The 21769-nt window shown below is 36.9% G+C and overlaps 1 protein-coding gene across 1 annotated transcript in view; it reads right to left on the minus strand.

Annotated features, from left to right (window-relative positions):
* LOC126703787 (probable disease resistance protein At4g14610) overlaps positions 1-21466 on the minus strand; it is a 46965-nt gene extending 25499 nt beyond the window's left edge. The window contains exon 1 of the mRNA XM_050402858.1: positions 21373-21466. The gene's annotated coding sequence lies outside the window, so the exon portion shown is untranslated. The remainder of the gene's footprint in view (positions 1-21372) is intronic.
* Between the last annotated feature and the right edge of the window lie 303 nt (positions 21467-21769).

Consider the following 21769-nt stretch of genomic DNA (forward strand, 5'->3'; position numbering starts at 1 on the left):
AGTTTACCTGGGAAGTTGAAAATAGTGGAGATAAAGAGTCATAGGTGTTATGGAAGCTAAAGTGAAAAATGTGAAAGTGTTAAAAGACTAATAGAAATAAATAAAATTTTTTATTAATGAAAATTAAATAATGTTATGGTTGTTGTCTTGTTAATGTTGTTCAACAAGAGCTTAGTAATAATAAATACTACTATGATTCAATTTTACTGATTACGTCACAAGGTAAGAAACATTAAATAGGGCGGTCGCAAATATAGAATGGCAAAAACCATTTCTACAGGCTATTGGCAAAAACAAAATGAAAGTGTCGAACTGTTCATTATTTGGGAGTGTACAGGATAATCTCAAATCTTTAAAGGATGCTCCGGAAAGTTTACGAAAGGGCCAGGTTTCTGAAGCAAATGAAGAGGAAAAAAGGAAATTAAGCTTGGAGTATAACGAATTGTTGAAGAGGAGAGAAATTTTGTGGAGGCAAATTCAAGAGTAGATTGATTAAAGACCATAGATCTTAATACTTGTTTCTTCCATCTCATGACAATAATGAGGAAGAAATCAATCGATTTTCTAAAAAAACTTTAATGGGGATGGGTATTTGGTAGAGAGAACATAGGGGCTTGCTTCTCAGGTTTATACAAGGATCTTCTCTTCTACAAACCCCACTTTTCCTAGTGAAGCAAGGGAATTGCTACCTTCTGTGATAACCTATGAAGATAACCAACTACTTTGCTTCATCCCTATTGTTAAGGAGATCAGAATTACAATTTTCATTCTTGGTTCTAACAAAAGTCCAGTTCCCGATGGTAAGTCAGCCCTATTCTACAAGAAGTTCTGGGAAAATATTAAAGTTGATGTGTGTGAAGTTGTGTTTTTATTTTTTATTTTTTTAAGAATGCCAAGCTACTCAAGGAAACAAACAGCACTTTCATTGCTTTGATATCCCAAAGGTTGTGGAGGCTTCATTGGTTAGTAGTTTTGGTCCGATAAGCTTGTGCAACGTTTGTTACAAGGTAATCTCAAAGCAGTTTCTTCCTAATACAATCTCTCCTTGACAAGAGCTTTTGCCCTAGAAGGCTAATTCAAGACAACACGATCATTGTTCAGGAAGCAATTAGGAAGAATGGATACATGGCCTTGAAATTAATTAGGATAAAATGAAGTGGTCTTTTCTTCTAAAGATTCTTGGCTGCTTGGGTTAGTGAAGACTGGATGAAGCTAATTGAAGAATGTATATCTAGCCGTCTTCTAAATCCTAGTCATGGCTCTATGTTGGATTTTTTCAAATCTTCAAAAGGGTACAGCAAGGGGATCTGCTATCCCCATTCCTTTTTATTTTTGGATCAGAACTTTTCTCTAAACTTTTGCTTCAGGCCAAGAACCAAGGCAGGATAGAAGGTTACACTGTTGTCACATACAAGCCCAAGTGTAAGCCACTTGCTATTCGCAGATGATATACTGATTTTTGCAAAGGCTGAGGTACCACATGCGGAAGAAGTGTTGAGATGTTTGGATAAATATCAGAAGTGGTCTGGTAAAATCATTAATGGTTCTAAATCTTCCTGCTGCTGAGCAAAAATGTCAATAGCTGAACAAAAAAATTAAGCTTGGCAGAATCTTAAATCTAGAGTGTACTTCTCCCTATGTAGCACGGGTGCGTTTCGGGACTCAGGTGCGGGTGCGGGTGCGGGTGCGGGACTCGGCAATTTTTGAAAAAGGTGGGTGCGGGTGCGGCGGGACTCGGCAATTAAAAAATTATTAAAAATATTTTTATTTATATTTTTAATATATTGCTAAGCATACTTTTTTACATTATACAAATATATACCAAATTTAAGAGCAATAGACAATAGTAGATAATAACTAAAACATGATGTTCATAAATTAAACACAACCCACAAAGTCACAGCAACCAGCCAAGCAGAGAGCCAGAGACAGAGGCAGAGTCGCAGAGATCAGAGCAAGAGAGAGTGAGACGGAATGAGAGAGAGGTAGTGATGAGAGAACTAATGAAAAAGAGGCAGAGAGCTAATGAGAGTGAGAAACGAGTGAGTAGGGTTTAGTATTTAGATTAAACGGTGCGTTCTGTGTGTTTTTTTTTTTTTTTTTTAATTTAGGCCGTTTCAGCCGATATCGGCCGATATCTGCCGATACGGCCCGAGTCGGCCCGAATCGGCCCGAGTCGGAGCCGCATCGGCGCGAGTCGGCTGAGATCTCGAGCCTGCCACGTGGCAGGACTCGGTCGGATGCGGCCGGACGCGCGGGCAACGGCGTCCCTCGCGCGTCGCCGCGTCCGGCCGCGTCCGACGCGGGTGCGGCACCTCCGGTGCCGCGTCCGTGCTTCATAGACTTCTCCATTCAAGTACGTGGGCTTACCTATGTGCTCTAAGATGTCAAGAAGCAAGTCTTTAGATAAGGTAGTTGAAAATATAAAGAAAAGAGTACAGTGATGGAAATTAAAAGTTATATCTCAAGCTGCCAGGTTTTGACTAATAAGGTCAGTAGCTACTTCTGTTCAAAAATAGATAAAACTTCGCGTATTTTTTGGTGGGGGAAAACGGATGAGAAACAGAAATTGTACCTGAAATCATGAGAATCTATTTGTCAACCAAAAGAAGTGGAAAGTTTGGGGCTGAGAAGAATAAAAGATTTCAACAAAGCTTTGATCTCCAAGCTGGGTTGGAAGGTTCTAACAAATGAAGACAGACGATGTGTGAAAACTCTGAATGCAAATTACTTAAATGAGGTTCCTCTTTTCTATGAGCAAAATCTTTAAAACAATCTGCATGGCTATGGAAAGTAATATTTTTAGGTCGGGACTTCCTACACAAAGGGCTTGTTTCAGGGTAAATAGGGGTTATTGTGGTAATGTTTTGGAGGACCCGTAGGTCCCCACCCTCCCAAACTATAAGCCCTTGCCCAAGATCCTCTCCACCAATTGTTGGGATAGAGCTAAAGTGGCTGATACTTCGGTAGAAATTCTGCAGCCCAACTACTGAAGATCCATATACCTTTTGAGCCAAAATAGGAGAAATTCTTCTGGACATGGAACGCCAATGGGTAATACATAACTAAATAGCAATTAGATCTGACCAAATCTCCCGTTTCAACTCTGCACGTCCTCTTAGAAGAGCAGATTTGAATCAGTTGTGGAACTCAAGATCCATGAATAGTTTTGAAATATTCTTTGGAAAATTGCATGGAATGTGATCCCAACTCAGGAGGTGCTCAAGAACAGATTTGAATTGAGGATTTTCATGTTTGCTATGTCAAGGAACTTGGAAACTGCTGAGCATCTTTTAATTTCTTTTCTGTTGCTTAAATCGTGTGGTATTTGTATGATTGGCCAATAAATTTCCAAGAGCTTGGATTACAATCCATGAGTAGTGGGATTGGCTTAATTCTCAATACAAACAATAGTGTTAAGATTCCTAGAGAAGATGAACAGAATTTCTTGCTTTGTTGTGCATTTATTTTTGTGATAAGCTATGGCTAGTAATAGGTTTCTGTTTGATCCACACACAGTTGATACTATTATTGTGGCAAGAAATATCAAAGCATTCTACAATTCACAAAATGATACGGGGGCAAAAGAGCGTAACTCTCATCAAGGAAGTGTGGAACCTGCCTCCCCAAGGGTATAGTAAAGATAAACTTTGATGCAGCTGTGAGGTTAGGACCACAACTTTTGCCACAACTTGCTCACGTGGCAAGTTGTGAGTGGTGATGTAAAAGTGGTGGGTCCACAACTCCACCACTCATGACTTGCCACGTGAGCAAGTTGTGACAAAATTTGTGGCAAAAGTTGTGGTCCTAGCATTACTCAACTGTGAGAAGTTTCTCAGTTATCCTAGCTGCTATATATAGGGATCACAAGAGAATTGATTGCAGCATGCAATAAGATTATGGAAGGGGGGATTTTTTGTGGGCTTGAAGCACATGCAACTCTGTTAGCCATTAAAATGGGAAAAGAAGAAGGTTTTTCAGCTATTATTCTAGAAGTGGATGCTCTAAAGGTAATTGAACCCATTAACTGTTCTACTGTGGTTCCCAACTGGTCTACAGCACCTATTATTGTAGATATTTTACTTCTTTTCTTGCCCATGAGATAGCAAATTGGGAAGTTTTTTGTAATTTGAGAGGAAGACGCTCCATTTCCATCATCCGAGGTTCTATACTAAATCCTACTAATAGAGAAGGGGGCATCTTTCTCCCACACTGTCCTTTTGGGTTCTCATTAATACCAATGTTACACTTATTCAGATTAAAAAAAAAAAAGATTGTGTTTTTTCCTTTTAAAAAAAAATTCTTTCCTTTATAATTTGACAAGTCTTTCAGTATCTCTTGAGAGATTAGCAAGAGTAGAACACAAGACTTTCACCTTATCCATATTGATGTCTTAAACACTAGTCTTATGATATGGTTATTTCAACAGAATTTTTAATGTATGCGATGGAGCAGATCATATAGCCTCATATGAAATGTCATTGGGTTATAGACTCAACATTTATCTAGCAAGAAATTAATCCAAGGTGGAAAAAATGGGGAAATGACAGTTTTTTAGACCCCCTAAACAATTGATTAAACCTAGATAATTAGCCAAGTTATTACTTAGTCCAATTAAACAAGTCTAGGTTATCACAATATAAAATATCAAATCATGCAAAGCAGCGGAAAATAAATAACACAAGATATGATCACCTAGGAAATCAAACAGGTAAAAACCTGGGGAGGATTTAACCTAACTATCCTCAAGGTAAACTTGAATCCACTATCTTGAAGGAATCGAAGTTCATACAATAAGACTTAAAAGCCCCCACGCTCGACTTCTTATTGCTACCAACCAGTAGAACTTACTGACACGACCACGTGCAAGCTCCGAATCCACGGACTTCTTCTTTCTTGGATTCACCACCAACTACAAGCACACCCGCTTATGTTTTCTTTAAGCTTCAATGGCAGCAACTGAATTGATCATCAAGGCGTAGATAAATCTTCTCCTTGAAAACCCTAAGTTTGTGTAAAGGAAAGCTCCTCTAGATCTCACAAGAGATTTACACAAACCGCAAAATATGAGCAACACTAAAACGTGGCTAGCGTTTGCCTTTTATACTTAGGACAAATAAGAAACCCTAAAAACGTTTTAAAACAACTAAGGCTAAGTTGGACGAATCTACAGAAAAGCATTCTGCTCGAGCTTCGATCGATCAAGCCTGTCTTTCGATCGATCGAGCCAGGCCGAAAGGCACAATGCTTCCTGCTTTAACTCGATTCCAACTTTACATAAAATCACAACTTTGAGCTAGACTTAAACACTTCTAAACACATTGTTTTGATCATGGTTTGCCAACAATACACATTAGAGTTCTAAATACATAAAATCCTAAACTTTAGAACCTAACAAACTCCCCCTTTGGCAATCCGTGACAAAACACAACTAGAAACTCAAAGTTTACAAAATAAAAAGCCCTTTACAAGATAAAGCTCATAAAACAAATTCAATCCTAACTACTATCCATTAGTTGCAAGTTTAGACAGCAGCTCAATTGAATCAACCTGTATATTTCCTGAAACACTAAACAAAATGCATAACCGCATGTGTGGAAACAATACAAGTAAACAAAATAACTTCTTGATTTCAAACAACACACAAATAAAGACATATATCAATGAATAACTCATAAATATAAATCAATAAGCAGTTTGAAACAAGAAACAAATAAAGTACCAACAAAACATAAAACTCCCCCTAACAAGAATATCCCATCAAAAACAAGGTAAGAGCTAAAAATGCATAAGTACAAAGTGAAGCACCTAGATACAATCTAAACTCCACAAGTTTCAACCAAAAACAAATAAACTCCCCCTAAAAACAAAAACCCTACAAAGTACTCCCCCTTTTTGTGACGGAATGCCAAAGGGCAACCAAGATATCCATCATCAAAAGGGAGGTGGTCTAAACTGCGCCAACTCCGCACGCAAGGTACGGATCTCATCGAGCACATCCACCAAAATCTGTCCTTGAACCGCCTGAACAGTCAAGACATGATCCAACGTGTGACGAATGTCTGAATCATCCGAAGCAGTCGGTGGAGGAACATCAGCATCAGCAGCAGCACCTGAAGTCTCAGCAGCAGTTGTACCTGTAGAAGAGGAAGGAGGGGGAACACCACTAGATGATGCACCTCTAGGACGAGAATGAGCAACTCTCAACTGAGCAGCCCTCTGACGAAGAAAGGTGGCACCTATGGGAGCAATCACATAAACAGGCTCACCAGACGGAAAATCATCTAGACCTAAGAAGAGCAAAATCCTATGAATGAAAATAAGATGAATCAGTGCATGCCCTATGGCAGAACTCCTATGAACCTCGTTCAAAGAAACGAAGGAACAAGTGAGGAAAACTGATAGATGCTCCAGAAACAAAGGCATACAAAAACACACATCGCTCTAAAAGGAAGGTGTGGAAGTGAGAGATAGGCCACAAGGAATGACACGCTATCCTAAAAAAGAGATATGCCGTTTCGGTAAGCTCAGCGGACGTGATCCGAGGATCAGAACCCCACTGGATAGATGACCCAGTGATGTAAGACATGACAACGTCTAATGAGGGTGACTCATCATAGGGATAGTCAGCATCCCGAACAACCGGCACCCCAAGAGCCTCAGCCACTACCCGAGAGGTAATGGTGAACTCTACACCTCGTATCCAACTCCTAACAAGGGTGTTGGAATCATAGACGTGGCAAGAGAGGTTCGAGAAGAACTCTCTAATCAGGGCGGTTGGGGGTGGATGATCTACCTCTAAGAGAGGCAACCAACCTCTAGACTCAAAATTGGCCCTAATGGCCGGATCAAGCTCATCTAACACAACAGCTCGCTCAGACCATATCTTACGTTTACGGTTCAAAGTCTCATAGACCTCATGACACTTATCGTTCCTAAACTCCTCAACCCTAGAGGGAGAAACAGAAGAAGTGGAAGGAGTCCTATTGGCTCTAGTTTTCCTAGGCATGGTGCTAAGATAAGAATCAAAACACAGAGCAAAAGAACAAAAACACAAAACCAGAACCAAGGGCAAACTGTATGTTAGCACAAAAACAGAATATAGAATAAAAATCTATATGATGCATGAACAAGTTTAAATGTCATGATGCATGTTCTAATGCAACGAATCAAGTCCAAAAGGTTCAAATTACAAAATTGGCTTGAACATTAAGATTTTAACACAAAAACCCCAAAATTTGAAAAACCACTTGATCAATTTGAAAAATATTGACGAATTGATCATTACACATGATATAATAACAAAAATAATGACCAAATACATCAATTGGATAAGCCAATTTCATCAATTTAAGCCAATTTGACAAAATCCCCAATTCGGATCAAATTCAAAACCCTAGAATTTCCAATTTTTCAAAAACCACAAAATTGATCAAATTAAACTATAGGGAACATCATTATAGCATCATAGCACAAAAACCCATTGATCAATTTCACCAAAATAGGTTCGAATCATCAAAAACCCCAATATGTCGAAAGTGCCGAAAATGCCCATGATAATGCATGAAAAATGCATGAAATCAAGAAAGAAACTTGAAAAGGAAGGGCAAAAGGGACTTACCAGCCTCCAAGGACAAAAACCTTGCAAAAATCTTGAAGGAAAACGACAAAAATTGGATGGTGGAGCCTGGAGCCAACGCGGAGAGAGAGAAAAGTTGAAAAACTATTTGAAAAAGTACTTTGAAAAAGTCCAATCTGTCTTTTTTAAAAACATGATTCACGAGTTTCGATCGGTCGAAAATTAGCCTCGATCGATTGAAACAGACAGAGACTCTCTCTCTCAAATTTAAAAAATTTCGATTGATCGAAAAACAGAATGGACTGATCGAATTAGGCAGAGGCTCACCATATTTTTGAGGAAAAACACAATTTTTGAAAAACAAGTTGATTTAACTCAAAGCATTGAAATTTAAGAACAAAAATGCATGAGTATGGGATGATATGATTTTTAAATCAAGGATTTTAAGCCCAAAATTTCCAAAAACAAAATTTCTTGCATTCTCCACAAATTTTCAAGCAACAAATTAAGTTTGCACATAATTCAAAGTATTTGCAAAATTTGGTTGGTCAGACCATAAACACACACAATAACATGTACAATGTTTAGCAAAGAGTAACTCGTGTAGTGTGTGCAACTAGCAAAAGCTTGAGATACATGTGAGGTGATATGTGAATAGCAATCAATCACAAAGTCTACAAAATTCATCACAAAGAATTTAAAAGAGTCTATCACCTAAAGAGTTACATCATATAACTCCCACATCTCCTAGATCATAAGCTTGCAATCATGTAAGTTTCTTGTATTTATGCCTCATAATATACATTCCAATTTTAAGTTATGTGAGTTTGGCATCAAGCCTAATAGTACACACCAATTTTGATTTTAAGAATTAAGCAATTTAACCCGAGGCTTCACCTTATGTTCTTTTTGTGCATGTGCTACACTTTCTCGAGCACAAAATCTTATGATATGCACTAAGGTGTTCATGATTGGCTAGTGAACAGTGGTGAGATGGTTATTTATGCCTTTCTCTAAAAGTTCAAGTCCAACATTTAAAAACATGTGACTTCAAGATTAAGATATAGTAATTAAAAACCATAAACATTTTTCCCACACAACATGCACTACAAAGCTTCAACTAGTAAAGTGCAATGAATAAGCTCATCAAAGCTAAACAAGGTACAAAAGACATGTTATGTGAAAATAAATTGACCAACCTTGTTCTCAAAAACCAAGAAGAATAGTGCAAAACAAAATGTGCTTCCTTTTTCTTCCTTTTTTTTTTTATTAAAAATAAAAACACCTAGAATGAAATGCATAAATGTTATGCTATGCAAATCCTAGAAACAAAAAAAAAAAAAAAAAAACAAAAAAAAACAAAAAAAAAAAAAAAAAAACAAAAAAAAAACAAAAAAAACAAAAAAAAAAACAAAAACAAAACCAAAGAACAATGGTCACAAAGGGTAGAGCAATGAAGCACAAGGACCATGTCAGAAAGACTCAGTTAGGTCGAGTCTTTTGCATCCAAAACCTTTTAGATGCACCATGAGCATTGGAGTTCTTATTCACTTGAGAATGAATAACAACTCCAGGATTGGAATAAAGGTTTAAAGCCTTTACCAAATCACCAATAAGTACCATAGGATCAAGTTCTTGAGGCACAAGTACTTTTGGTTTGTTTGCTCTCTTAGCAGCTTGCAGCTTATAGCAATTTGGACGGATGTGTCCAGACTTTCCACAAAAGTGACAAACCCATGCAGGTTTATCATGTGTCTTGTCCTTAGATAGGGTAGGCTTCTTAGGCTTAGATTCTTTCAGATCAACCCTAATCTTCCTAGATGATGAACCTTCTAAGGGTTTAACAACCTCACTCACAGGGGGTTTGACAGTTTCACTCACTATCTCACTCACTGAAGGTTCAGAAGAAGACGATGAAGGAACAAACTTTGTGGAATGGGGAGCGGACACAGAGATGCTATCAACATAACCTAATCCAGTTTTGTCAGAAGACGACTTTTGAACACTCAGCATTTGATCAAGTTTAGAACTAGCAAATCTAGCAACAGATAAATCAAGTTCCAAAGATTTAACTTTATCAAGCAAAAGCATGTTTTCAGTTTTCACATTGTTCAAAAGATCATTAGCATCAAACAATTTAACAAGCAAATTTTTCTTTTCAAGCTCAAGAGATTCAATTTTCTTCAGGCCAAGTTCAACATTCATAGCAGCCTTTGCAGCAACTTTGCAAAGTTTGTTATAGGCCTCTTGAAGATCTGCATCTTCAGAGAGTTCCCCATCAGAAGGGTTCTCTTCAACAGATATGCTCTCATCAATTACAGCAGTAGCGGTGAAAGCAATGAAGTTTCCATCCTCATCACAATCAGACTCATGATCAGAAACTTCACCATCACTAAGGGTTACAGCCATAACCTTACCCTTAGACTTCAAATAGGTTGGACATTCAGATTTCATGTGTACATACCCTTGATATCCAAAACACTGAGAGCCCATGGAATTGTTTGAAGATTAACCTACTCTTTCTCTAGGTTTATCATTGTTGTTAACTTTAGTAGGATCATGCTTCCTAAAATTTCTAGGTTTAGCAGTGTTTGTGCCTATTGCCTTTCTATTGCTATTCTTGAGAAAGTTTCTAAAGTTCTTGGCAAGATAGGCAATCTCTGTAGCAGAAAACTCATCATCAAATCCACCACCTTCAACATCATCAACTGACTTAAGAGCCATTGATTTGGATTTGGTAGTTTTGGGTAGATCCAACTCATAGGATTGAAGAGATCCTACAAGTTTATCAACGAGGATAGAGTCCACATCCTTGCTTTCAGTAATGGCAGTCACCTTGGGTCTAAAGTCTTCAGTCAAAGATCTAAGAATCTTCCTAACAATTTTAGGTTGATCATAGATTTCACTCAAGTTAAAAGCAGAATTAACAATATCATTCAATTTAGCATAGAATTCATCAAAAGATTCATCATCAGACATCCTAATGCTTTCAAATTTAGAAGTCAATTGCTGCAATTTATTTATTTTGACAGCCTTTGTGCCTTCATGCACAATCTGGAGGATATTCCAAGCAGTATGAGCGATCTCAACATTCGAGATTCTCTTAAATTCCTCCATAGAAACAGCATTAAAAATCGCATTCATAGCCTTGCTATTAAACGAAGCTGCTTCTTTTTGAGAAGTTTCCCACTCACTAACAGGAGTAGTGGGCTTCTCCCATCCGTATTCAACGGAGTTCCACACCCTCTCATCAATGGATTTTAGGAATACTTTCATCCTTCCTTTCCAGTAAGCATAATTATTCCCATCAAATTGAGGAGGAATAATTAGAGAGTGTCCGTGTTCCATGACAACAGGGGTCAAGGATCAGCTTAGTGATCAAAGGATCAACAACAAAAGAGCTACCCGCTCTGATACCACTTGACAGTTTTTTAGACCCCTTAAACAATTGATTAAACCTAGATAATTAGCCAAGTTGTTACTTAGTCCAATTAAACAAGTCTAGGTTATCACAATATAAAATATCAAATCATGCAAAGCAGCGGAAAATAAATAACACAAGATATGATCACCTAGGAAATCAAACAGGTAAAAACCTGGGGAGGATTTAACCTAACTATCCTCAAGGTAAACTTGAATCCACTATCTTGAAAGAATCGAAGTTCATACAATAAGACTTAAAAGCCCCCACGCTCGACTTCTTATTGCTACCAACCAGTAGAACTTACTGACACGACCACGTGCAAGCTCCGAATCCACGGACTTCTTCTTTCTTGGATTCACCACCAACTACAAGCACACCCGCTTATGTTTTCTTTAAGCTTCAATGGCAGCAACTGAATTGATCATCAAGGCGTAGATAAATCTTCTCCTTGAAAACCCTAAGTTTGTGTAAAAGAAAGCTCCTCTAGATCTCACAAGAGATTTACACAAACCGCAAAATATGAGCAACACTAAAACGTGGCTAGGGTTTGCCTTTTATACTTAGGACAAATAAGAAACCCTAAAAACGTTTTAAAACAACTAGGGCTGAGTTGGACGAATCTGCAGAAAAGCATTCTACCCGAGCTTCGATTGATCAAGCCTGTCTTTCGATCGATCGAGCCAGGCTGAAAGGCACAATGCTTCCTGCTTTAACTCGATTCCAACTTTACATAAAATCACAACTTTGAGCTAGACTTAAACACTTCTAAACACATTGTTTTGATCATGGTTTGCCAACAATACACATTAGAGTTCTAAATACATAAAATCCTAAACTTCAGAACCTAACAAGAAAGAAAATTAGAAAGACTTCTTACTAACCTTCTTTGGCTTGGTTGTTACTTGTGTGGTCTGTTATCCCCAATTGTGGCAGAGCTAGGATTTAAGTCTTGGAGGAAAATAAATGACACACACATGCGAGCACTTGAGACCAATCTGATAAAAATAGCATTCAAGTGAGCTCTGTATAATATTTTAATGCAAAAAAATCCATCAAAAGATTAGCATATTCGTTATATTGTATTTCTCTATAATAGATTTTTTTGTGTGTGTGTGTGTGTGTGTGTGCACACACGCACAAGAATGAGTCTTTTTATGATTTAAAAAAAAAATCATAAGTCAAAATACGACTCAAGACTTTCGTCTGATCCATATTGATGTCTTAAGCACTAGCCTTATAATATGGTTACGGAGAAATGTTATGTCTACAACATTTTCATAACAAATCCTAAATGACAAATTGTTACTCTCTGTTACTAGTGGCCAAAAAAGTAATTTCATTTGTGAGTTTAAATTAGAACTAGTAACAATTTATCACTTATAACATTTTGAAAAAATGTTGTAAACGTAGCACTTCTATGATTATTTTAACAAAATTTTTAATGTATGAGATAGAGCAGATCATATAGCCTCGTATTAAATGTCCTTGGGTTGCACACTTAACATTTATCTAGCAAGAAACTAATCCAATGTGAAAAAGAAAAAGGGCAAGAAAACTAAAAACTCTTGGAGTTGACTTCTTACTAACCTTCTTTGTTTTGGTTGTTAGCTGTGCGGTCTGTTATCCCTAATTGCCGCGGAGCTAGAATTTGAGTTTAGGAGGATAATAAATGACACACAAATGCACGTCTGTACATGTGAGTACTCAAGACCAATCTGAATTATAAGAAAAAACCATTCATGTAAGTACTAAATGTTGGGTTATAGATTTACCCAAGTTGATTAATTAATCAAATTACATGCAAATCATATTAAGACACGATCAAATCACTAAACTAAATTAGAGTGAAGTAGAAAATAAGTTTGACACAGCAATTTGATCATGATGGGGAAAACCCTTGCAAGCGTAATCCCACCGGTTGAATTTCAAATCACCACTCCCAAAGAATCCACTAATCAAGAAAAAAGGTTACAAGTACAAGGAATCTTACTCTATAGGCATATCCCAAAGTACCTACCTATAGTAGAACCTACTGAGTTATACCAGTCTCAACTCCAATCCCCAATTGGACTTGATCTTGTAGAAGATTTCTCAATTGCACAAATCTCTCAATCCGTGACTAACTCCACATCAACCTTTTTGATTGTTAAAACTTTGTAGAGTTCTTCAATCCATGCTTGGATGAACTGGAAGTAGCTTGGCATAAAATCCTAGGTGCATAAATGTCGCAGCATTTCTTTTTATGCATTTAACTCTCTGTTATGATGGCTATAAAATATGTCTTTTATATGCTGTGGAACCCTAGTGCCCAAATTCCTAGAAAGCCAAGTCACCATGGGCCAAAAACAGAATTTTAAATTCAATTTTCCCGAAACTCAATAGATCGAGAGGTGTCATAGTGGGTATAAAGGTTCATTAAATTTCGATAGATCAACAGGTAATGAGACCTACAGATGCAATTTTTTCTTGAGCATTCTTGTGTCTTCAAACATATCACTTGTTTACAATTTCAAGGTCTTCTGGACAACATTAGAAACTAAGACTCAATGACACATAAAGTGCGTTTTGTTGAAGAATATGTCAATTACATAAAAATATGACCCTTACAATATGATTGGATCAAATTTTAAAATTTCATGTGAATACATGTGCAAGATCCAATAATAAAATTGGACCAAGTTTAAAAAAGTTTGAAATTTTCTTTGTAATAAATGGGCTTTTCTGGCATTAAATCATCAATTATAATATTGTCGTTTACTATATTTCTTCTTTTCATGATCTATTTGCTTCCCTTGATTGCTTTGATACTCCCCCTTAAGATGAAAAGGGGTATGAATATTAACCAAATTCATATCGGACAGCAGCATATGAAATTGATGAACACTCAATGCTTTGGTTAACAAGTCTGCAAGCTGTGAATGAGTCCTTATATGCAACAATCGTATTACTCCCTCCAATGCCTTATCTTTAACAACATGGCAATCAATTTCTATGTGTTTTGTTCTCACATGAAACAAAAAATTGGCACCTATGTGAAGAGCAGCTTGACCATCACTAAATAAAAGAGTTGTTTGTGAATGTTCAACCTAAATATCCCTAATAAAAAAAAGAATTCACACTATCTCACACACTATAATAGGCATTGATTTGTATTTACACTTTGCTGAAGATCAGGATACAATTTTCTTGGACTTCCATGAAACTAAAAAAATCCCCAATGAACAGATAGAACCCAATAATAGATCTTCTTGTGTCAAGGCATGAAGCCCAATTTGCATCTGCAAATGCTTTTATATGAAGCTTAGACTTGCTTAAAAAGATTAGTCCATGTCCTAGAATGGCTTTAAGATACTGCAAGACTCTATTTGTTGCAAGCAGATGGGGCTTTCTAGGATGTGCCTTGAATCAACTTAACCTATGTACAGAAAAAGTGATGTCTGGCCTAGTGATAGTTGAGTAGAGAAGCCTCCCAATCAGCCTTTTATATGAGATTGGATCTTTTAGTTCTTCACCATCATACTTACTAAGCTTCAGGTTCTACTCCATTGGTGTCATTACTGGTTTACACCCAAGCATTCTTGCATCATTCAAGAGTCAAGACTTCTAAGGTGCACTTTTTATGATAGAAATTGATGCCCTCCACTAATCTAGCCACTTCAAGACCCAGGAAAAGCTTCAAATCACCAAGGTCTTTTAGTTTGAATTGCTAATCTAATAGAACCTTTAGTTCTTCAACAACCTCTTTATTGTCACTTGCTATAAGGATATCAACTACATAAACTAGGAGAGCAATGAATGAATTGGAACTTTTCTTGGAAAATAGAGAGTAGTCAGCTTTGAACTGCTTGAAACCCAAATGTACCAAGGCAGTGGAAAATTTTGAAACCCATTGTCTTGAAACTTGTTTCAAGTCATAAAGTGACTTGTTGAGCTTGCAAACTAACTCCACCTTGCTGTGAAATCCGGGTGGAAGCAACATGTACAATTATTCTTTGAGATCACCATGTAAGAAGGCATTGTTGACATCCAATTGACTAAGACACCATCCTTTCACAGCAACAAAAAACAAGACCTTCCTTCTAAGTGAAGCCCTTAGTAACCAAACGAGCTTTAAACCTCTCAACAGAACCATCTGACCTGAATTTCATCTTGTAAATCCACTTACAGCCAATAGGTTTCTTATGAAGGGGAAGAGAAGTGAGGGACCAAGTGTTGTTGGCTTCTAAGGCAGCAATCTCAATAGTCATAGCCCCCCTCCACTTAGGATCTTGAGCAACTTGTTGGTAGTTCTCAGGTTCAATCATGGAAGAAATCATATTGCAAAAATGTTTGTGAATATTGGAAAGATGTTCATATAATAGAAAAGAGGATAAGGGGTAATGTGTACCTTGAGTGGAGAATGATAAGGTAGGTGAATCAATGGATACTTGATTGCTGTGATATGATTGAAGGTAAGAAGGTTTGTGAATGTGTCTTGAAGATCTCCTAGTAGGTGCAGCTATAGGTTCAGCTTGTGGCTTAGGTATAGGTTTAACTATAGGATTATCTATAGGCTCTATATGTTCTATAGACTCAGCTAGAGGTGCACCTATTAGAGATTCACTAGCTTCTGCATAAATAGGTGAATTAGAGTGATTAATAGGACTAATGTAAGCATCTAGAACTGGATTAGTATTTGTGGAAATGGGAATATCGGTGGGTAAAGGTATGGATGCACGAGGTGAATTTTTTTTTTTAAATGAGGGGAAAATGGAAAAATTGATTCATGGAAAATGACATTTCTGGAAATGAAAATTTTTCTAGTGTGTAAATCCAGAACTTTGTAGCCTTTCATGTAGAAAGGATAACCTAGGAAGATGCAAGGACTAGCTCTAGGGGAAAATTTTGTTCTATGAACAGTAATTGTGGAAATGAAACACAGACAACCGAAGACCCTTAATTGAGAATAACAGGGGGGGTTTTATTAAAACAATTCAATAAGGAGTATTGTGTTTTAGTAAAGGTGAAGGTAATCTATTGATGAGGTGAACTAGAGTAAGAATGCAGTCACCCCAATAAGGTAAAGGAATATGTGATTGAATCTTTGGTGCTCTGGCAACATTTAAAAAAACCTGATGCTTTCTCTCCACTATTGAATTTTGTTATGGAGTATAAGCACATCTCTTTTGATGTATGATTCCATGAGCACTAAAGAAATCAATCATGGAAACTTTTGGGGCATTATCTAATCAGATTGCTTTGATTCCAACTTCAAATTGAGTTTGAATCATGTTCTAAGATGACATGATAAGGGGTCTAACTTCAGATTTGGTTTTCATTAGAAAAGCCCGAGTGGACCTAGTAGCATCATCAACAATGGTTAGGAAATACTTAAATCCATCATGTGTAGATATAGAATAAGGACCCCAAACATCCACATGTATTAAAGCAAAAGGAATAGAACAAAGATTGTTATTAAAAGGGAAAGACAATTTTTTCTATTTTGCCAAAGGGCAAACAGTACAAACATCAGTACATACACCAAAAAAAGATGACAATACATCTTTTTAATGTAACAATTTATTGAAAGAAGGGTGACCTAATCTAAAATTCCAAATAGTGGACATGTTTGGGTTGGAAGAAGTAGTAGTAGAGTGAACAGAGTTGATATGCTTGTGAGTGGAAAGACATTCAGAGAGGGAAGAAGGAAAGCTTGATGTCTTAGAGGTGGAATTCTGCAGCAAGTATAAACCATTGTCAACTTCACCCACTCCAATCGTCCTCCAACAAGTAAGGTCATGAAGAAGACAAAATTGGTACAATAATAGACGGCAATATGGTAGTCTTTGAGTAAGCTTGCTAACATATAACAAGTTAAAGGAGAAAGAAGGAACACATAATACATGTTCTAGAGTCAAATGGGTAGAAAGATGAACTAAGCCTATGTGTGTGAATTGAGTTGATTCTCCATTAGGTAATTCAACAAAACAATGAGTAATAGAGGTAACGGAATGTTGTAAAGTCACAGAACATACAATATAATCACTTGCACTTGTGTCTAAAACCCTAGTTTAACATCCAAAAGTTGTTCTATTCACAACTTTAGCAGCAAAGATGAAATTTTTAAGATCAAAAGAGGTTTGGGACATAAAATGATTATTTGCCATAGGAGTAGGCTGATGTGAAGGAAAGGAAACATTGTTAGCCATAACTATGGGAGTTGATTGAGGATCATGACCTCCAATCATAGCAAGAAGCTTTCGACATTGTTCTAGTGTGAATGGAAATTGAGGAAACTGATTTGCAAATTGATTCTGATTTGAACCAGAAGTGGAATCTGATCTCAGATGTAGGCTTGATACTTGGTTAGCCGTGGCATTTCTTGGCCTGGACTTTATGTCAGATCTTGTAGCACTTGTCCACAGTGGGACCAGCAAACCACAATGACTCCTCTCTTTACCTTTCTTGTAGTTCTTTGTACCTAAATATGTCCCTGTATTCTTAGACCTTGCTGCAAGAGTATAGATTCAACAAAAGGTCCACTTCCTTTTCCATGGCCAATTGATCTTTGCTTTCCTCTTGAATCAACAAGGAATAGACTATATTGAGAGGTGGAATTGGATCCATAAGCAAGACTTGCCCTCGGATTTGAGAAAGAGTCATTGCGTCCATGAGAAGCTGCATAACTGACTCTCTATGTTAAAGAACATCTATTTTCTCATTCACATTGCAAGCGCACTTAGCACAAGTGCAACATGGAAAAGGATTGAAATTGAATCTCATTCCAAAGAATTAAGAGATGAGTAAAGTAGTCACTCACAGAACTTTCTCCTTGTGAAATTCTAGGGAGGTCTTTCTGCAACTAAAAAACTCTAGGTTAAACCTTAAGAGCAGTGTTCTGATACCATAGTAGAATTGATGAAAATCCGATTGATTAACTGAATGAATTAGAATACAAAGTCTCTGCATCATATATATACAAATAGGGGATCAAAACTAATCAAAACAAACTAAGCGAAAATTAAGCTAACAAACTAACTAACTTTCCCGCTTATTCTGAGTTGGTTACACAATGCACACGTGCACAACACATGTTAATTTAATCTTACTTAAATACAATGCAAACGACCCATAGTTTAGAGACTTAACACTATACTACTGTCGTTTACTATACTTCTTCTCTTGATCTATCTTTTTCCCTTGATTACTTTGATAACGGGGTGGTAATTTATAGATTTCATTGGGTGGTTTTGTGAGGTGTTCGCCATGGAATGGAGAATTTCTTTTAGTAAACTATCCAGTCAACCGAATAAGGGGATAAGTTAGGCCCTGTTTGGATTTTTTTTTTTTTTTTTTTTTTTTTTTTTTTTTTCATCACTCCTCACTCAATTTTCGTCACTCATCACTTAAAATACCCCAACTCCCTACACGAAGTCTGTTTGACACCATCACTCAAAATTTTCAACTATTTGTGGGCCCCATACCTATAACTTGGTGCAGTTTTTACTTTTTTTCTTTCTCTTTTTCTTTTCCTTCAACCCCCAGTACCCAAAATCACCGAATCCAGTGAAAAAAAAAAAAAAGCACCAAACTCACCGAACCCAATGAAAGAAAAAGAAGAAGAAGAAGAAAAAAAAAAACCCCAAAAACTCGAACCCAATGAAAGAAGAAGAAAAAAAAAACCCAGAAAGCATATACCAGTGAAAAAAAAAAAAAAAAAAGCCCAGAAACCTAAACCCAGTGAAAGAAGATGAAGAAAAAAAAACTCAGAAACCTGAACCCAGTGAAAGAAGAAGGAAAAAAAAAACCAGAAACCCAAACTCATCGAACCCAATGGAAAAAAAAAAAAAAAAAAAAAAAAAAAAAAAAAAAAAAAAAAAAAAAAAAAAAACCTTAATGAAGAAGACCAATACACAGGCACGCAGCGTGAAAGGGAAAAGAAAAAAAAGGAAGAAGAAGAAGCCACCTAGTGTGAAAGGAAAAAGAAAAAAAAAAAAAAAAAAAAAAAAAAAAAAGGTCGAAAACTGTGGCTGACTTTGACCATAGAACCCACTATGTAGTTTTAATTACGGAAATGCCATTGAAAACAGAGTTATAGAATCTGAAAACACCTAAAATGTGTTTTCAATTTCCATAACTCATCACTCAAAAATCAGAGAATTGAGTACTGGAAACTACTGAAAACAAAAACCAAACAGACTTCTCAGCTATGGGTCCCACCATTTTTGAGTAATGAGTGATGGAAACAGAGTTATGAGTTATCGAAACAAGAAATCCAAACACCCCCTTAGTATTGTTGTTCCCTAAGGAGCTGCAATGCAAAGGTTGTCACTCATATAGCCTTCCTTGATTTGCCAACTAAGTATAGGTTACTTTAGGGGTGAGCACGGGTCAATTAAGCTTAGAATATGGGTAAACCTCTCACTCGATCCAAGCATGTTGGGTTGCGTGGTTCTTGAATACTTTAACTGATGGGCCAATCGAAATTGAACACCCTCTACTTTTAGGCAATTAAACTGCCAACCAACTTGTTGGCATCTATTTCTGAGGTTAGGTGGTCAACCACCAGAGAAGTCGGTTCGATTGCGGTCAATTCTTAGGGGGGGGGGGGGAGGGAGGAGGAGTGGGTGGACAGCCCTAATGGTGAGTTCGATGAGGAATGCAAATTATTTTCTCACTTTTTTTTGTTCTATTTTATTCTCCACAAACTATAACTTGTCACATATTTTTTTACTTTCCTTACAACCAACTTTTTGTCATAAAATTGTTAGGGAAATATTGTGGGATTTTTTTTACATTTAGCTTTTTTTTTTTTTGGAACATTTTAGTTAGTTGTCAAGTTTGCAAAAATATTTAGCAAACTAGCATTTTGAGACTCTAAAACTCGAGTTCAATGTAGAACTTGAGTCTCTAAGAATCGAGTTGCAAGTGGTGGTAAGCTGATGTGGAATAAAAAATCCTCGTGGAACCGAGTCTTTAAGGCTCAAGTTCCTGAGCTCTCCATCTTCTTCAAGTTCAGGTTCTTCTTCTTCTCCAGAGTTCTCCATCTCTTGCATTCTTCGTCTCCAAATCTTCTTCATCTTCTCTAGATCTTCTTCTTTAGATTCAGGTTTATTCTCCAAATCTTCTTCTCTTCTTCTTCTTCTTCTTCTTCAAATCTACTTTTATGGAACTCGAGTCTCTCCGACTCGAGTTTTACATGGAAAAATTGTTCTACGCCAGCATTGGAACTCGAGTCTTAAAAGCTTGAGTTTTGTCACCAAATTTGAGTTCTTGAGACTCGAGATGTTAATTTACAAAACAGTTTCAAAAGCATTCTTAATTACTAACTAAAATGTTTCAAGAATCTAGTTAAATTGCAAATTTCCTCAATATTGTGCCAAAGTTTTTTGTTTATGTTTTTTTTTTTTTTTTTTTTTTCTCCTTAAAATAGAAAAACTTTCGCTCACTTGACTGCCCATTTTGTCGAACTGACAGTAACTGACCGCACTTTATTGGTTCGGTCGACTGGGTTGGGCGGTTTAATTTTCAGCCCTGATTTAATCACCGGTGACCAGATATCCAGAACATGTTGACTTCTCTTATGGGAATTTTTGACAGGAAGAACAATCGTCTTTTTAGCCAAACCCAAGGAGAGACGGTCAGTCCACCTCAACTCTGTCGGGTTAAGGTGGTGACGGTCGCAGTACATGTAAGGCTACAAGCCTAGGCCCAAAAACGAGATCTCTGGACCTTGGCCCAACTTTAGGCCACGGGTGCCGCTCCTATCCCCTCCGGTAAGCAATCTTATCTCCTGAAATATTTCTCTGAAACATTCAACTCTTGTCATCTAACATTTAGTCCAGAAAGATTGATAGATTTGGACAGAAAAGTGGCAACAAATACGGACATCAGGAACCAAGTTGACCAAATTGATAGCAAACATTAGTTTGAAGAACAAAATTTGTAAATAAAATCTTAAATCCGCTAGCATCATCGACAACTATTGTCACTGAAATTTTGGTTGTAATCAACCTTGACTGTAGCCAGAGAAACCAAAAAAAAGAAATGATTTGATATCAATCATTAAGAAGTTCTTTTTCCAGAGAAGAAGTTTCGAACCAAAGTTATTATATATGATGGACTAATTTCATGAAGCCATCTCAAAATGACAAACTCTTGAAGTAAAATAGCTTTACTGATTATCTAAAAGCACAAAAAATGAAACATCTTGCTACAACACTAGTGTGTAACAATCCTCCAAAATTAAGCTCCAAGCCAAATGTTGAACTTTCCTGTAAAGTAAAAGTAAATAATGCAAGATATTCGTGTCCTGAGAACACATGTATAAACGGTAGTGACTTTTGTTGATGTATGCATTGCATGTGAATAATAGCAAATTTAAGATTACCTGTGAGTCTGCTGGGCTTTCTGGTTCTCCTCCTTTGAAGCACTGTGCAGCTCTATAGTGCGTGATGCTAGTGAGTCTAGCTGTTTGAAAGGAAGAAAGTTCCACGCATTATAGAGTCAACAAGCAAGTCTACCAAAAAAACAAAACCTGCAGGTCCGACGCACGTTGCACTGTTTTTCAATGAACGGCCTATGATATTCTCTCTCTCTCTCTCTCTCTCGTACGATTACATTATCAAAAATTTTAGGACCACATATAACAATACTTTTACCACAATTGTCTGGCAAATTGCGAGTGTTGGGTCATGAATAAGTAATAGATAATTTTGAAGCATTTTAATATTATATAATTAAAATTGATTTTTATTACAACATAAATGTAAAGATAGGGAGTTAAT

This window comes from Quercus robur, chromosome 10, assembly GCF_932294415.1.
Source record: "Quercus robur chromosome 10, dhQueRobu3.1, whole genome shotgun sequence".
Lineage (NCBI taxonomy): Eukaryota > Viridiplantae > Streptophyta > Magnoliopsida > Fagales > Fagaceae > Quercus > Quercus robur.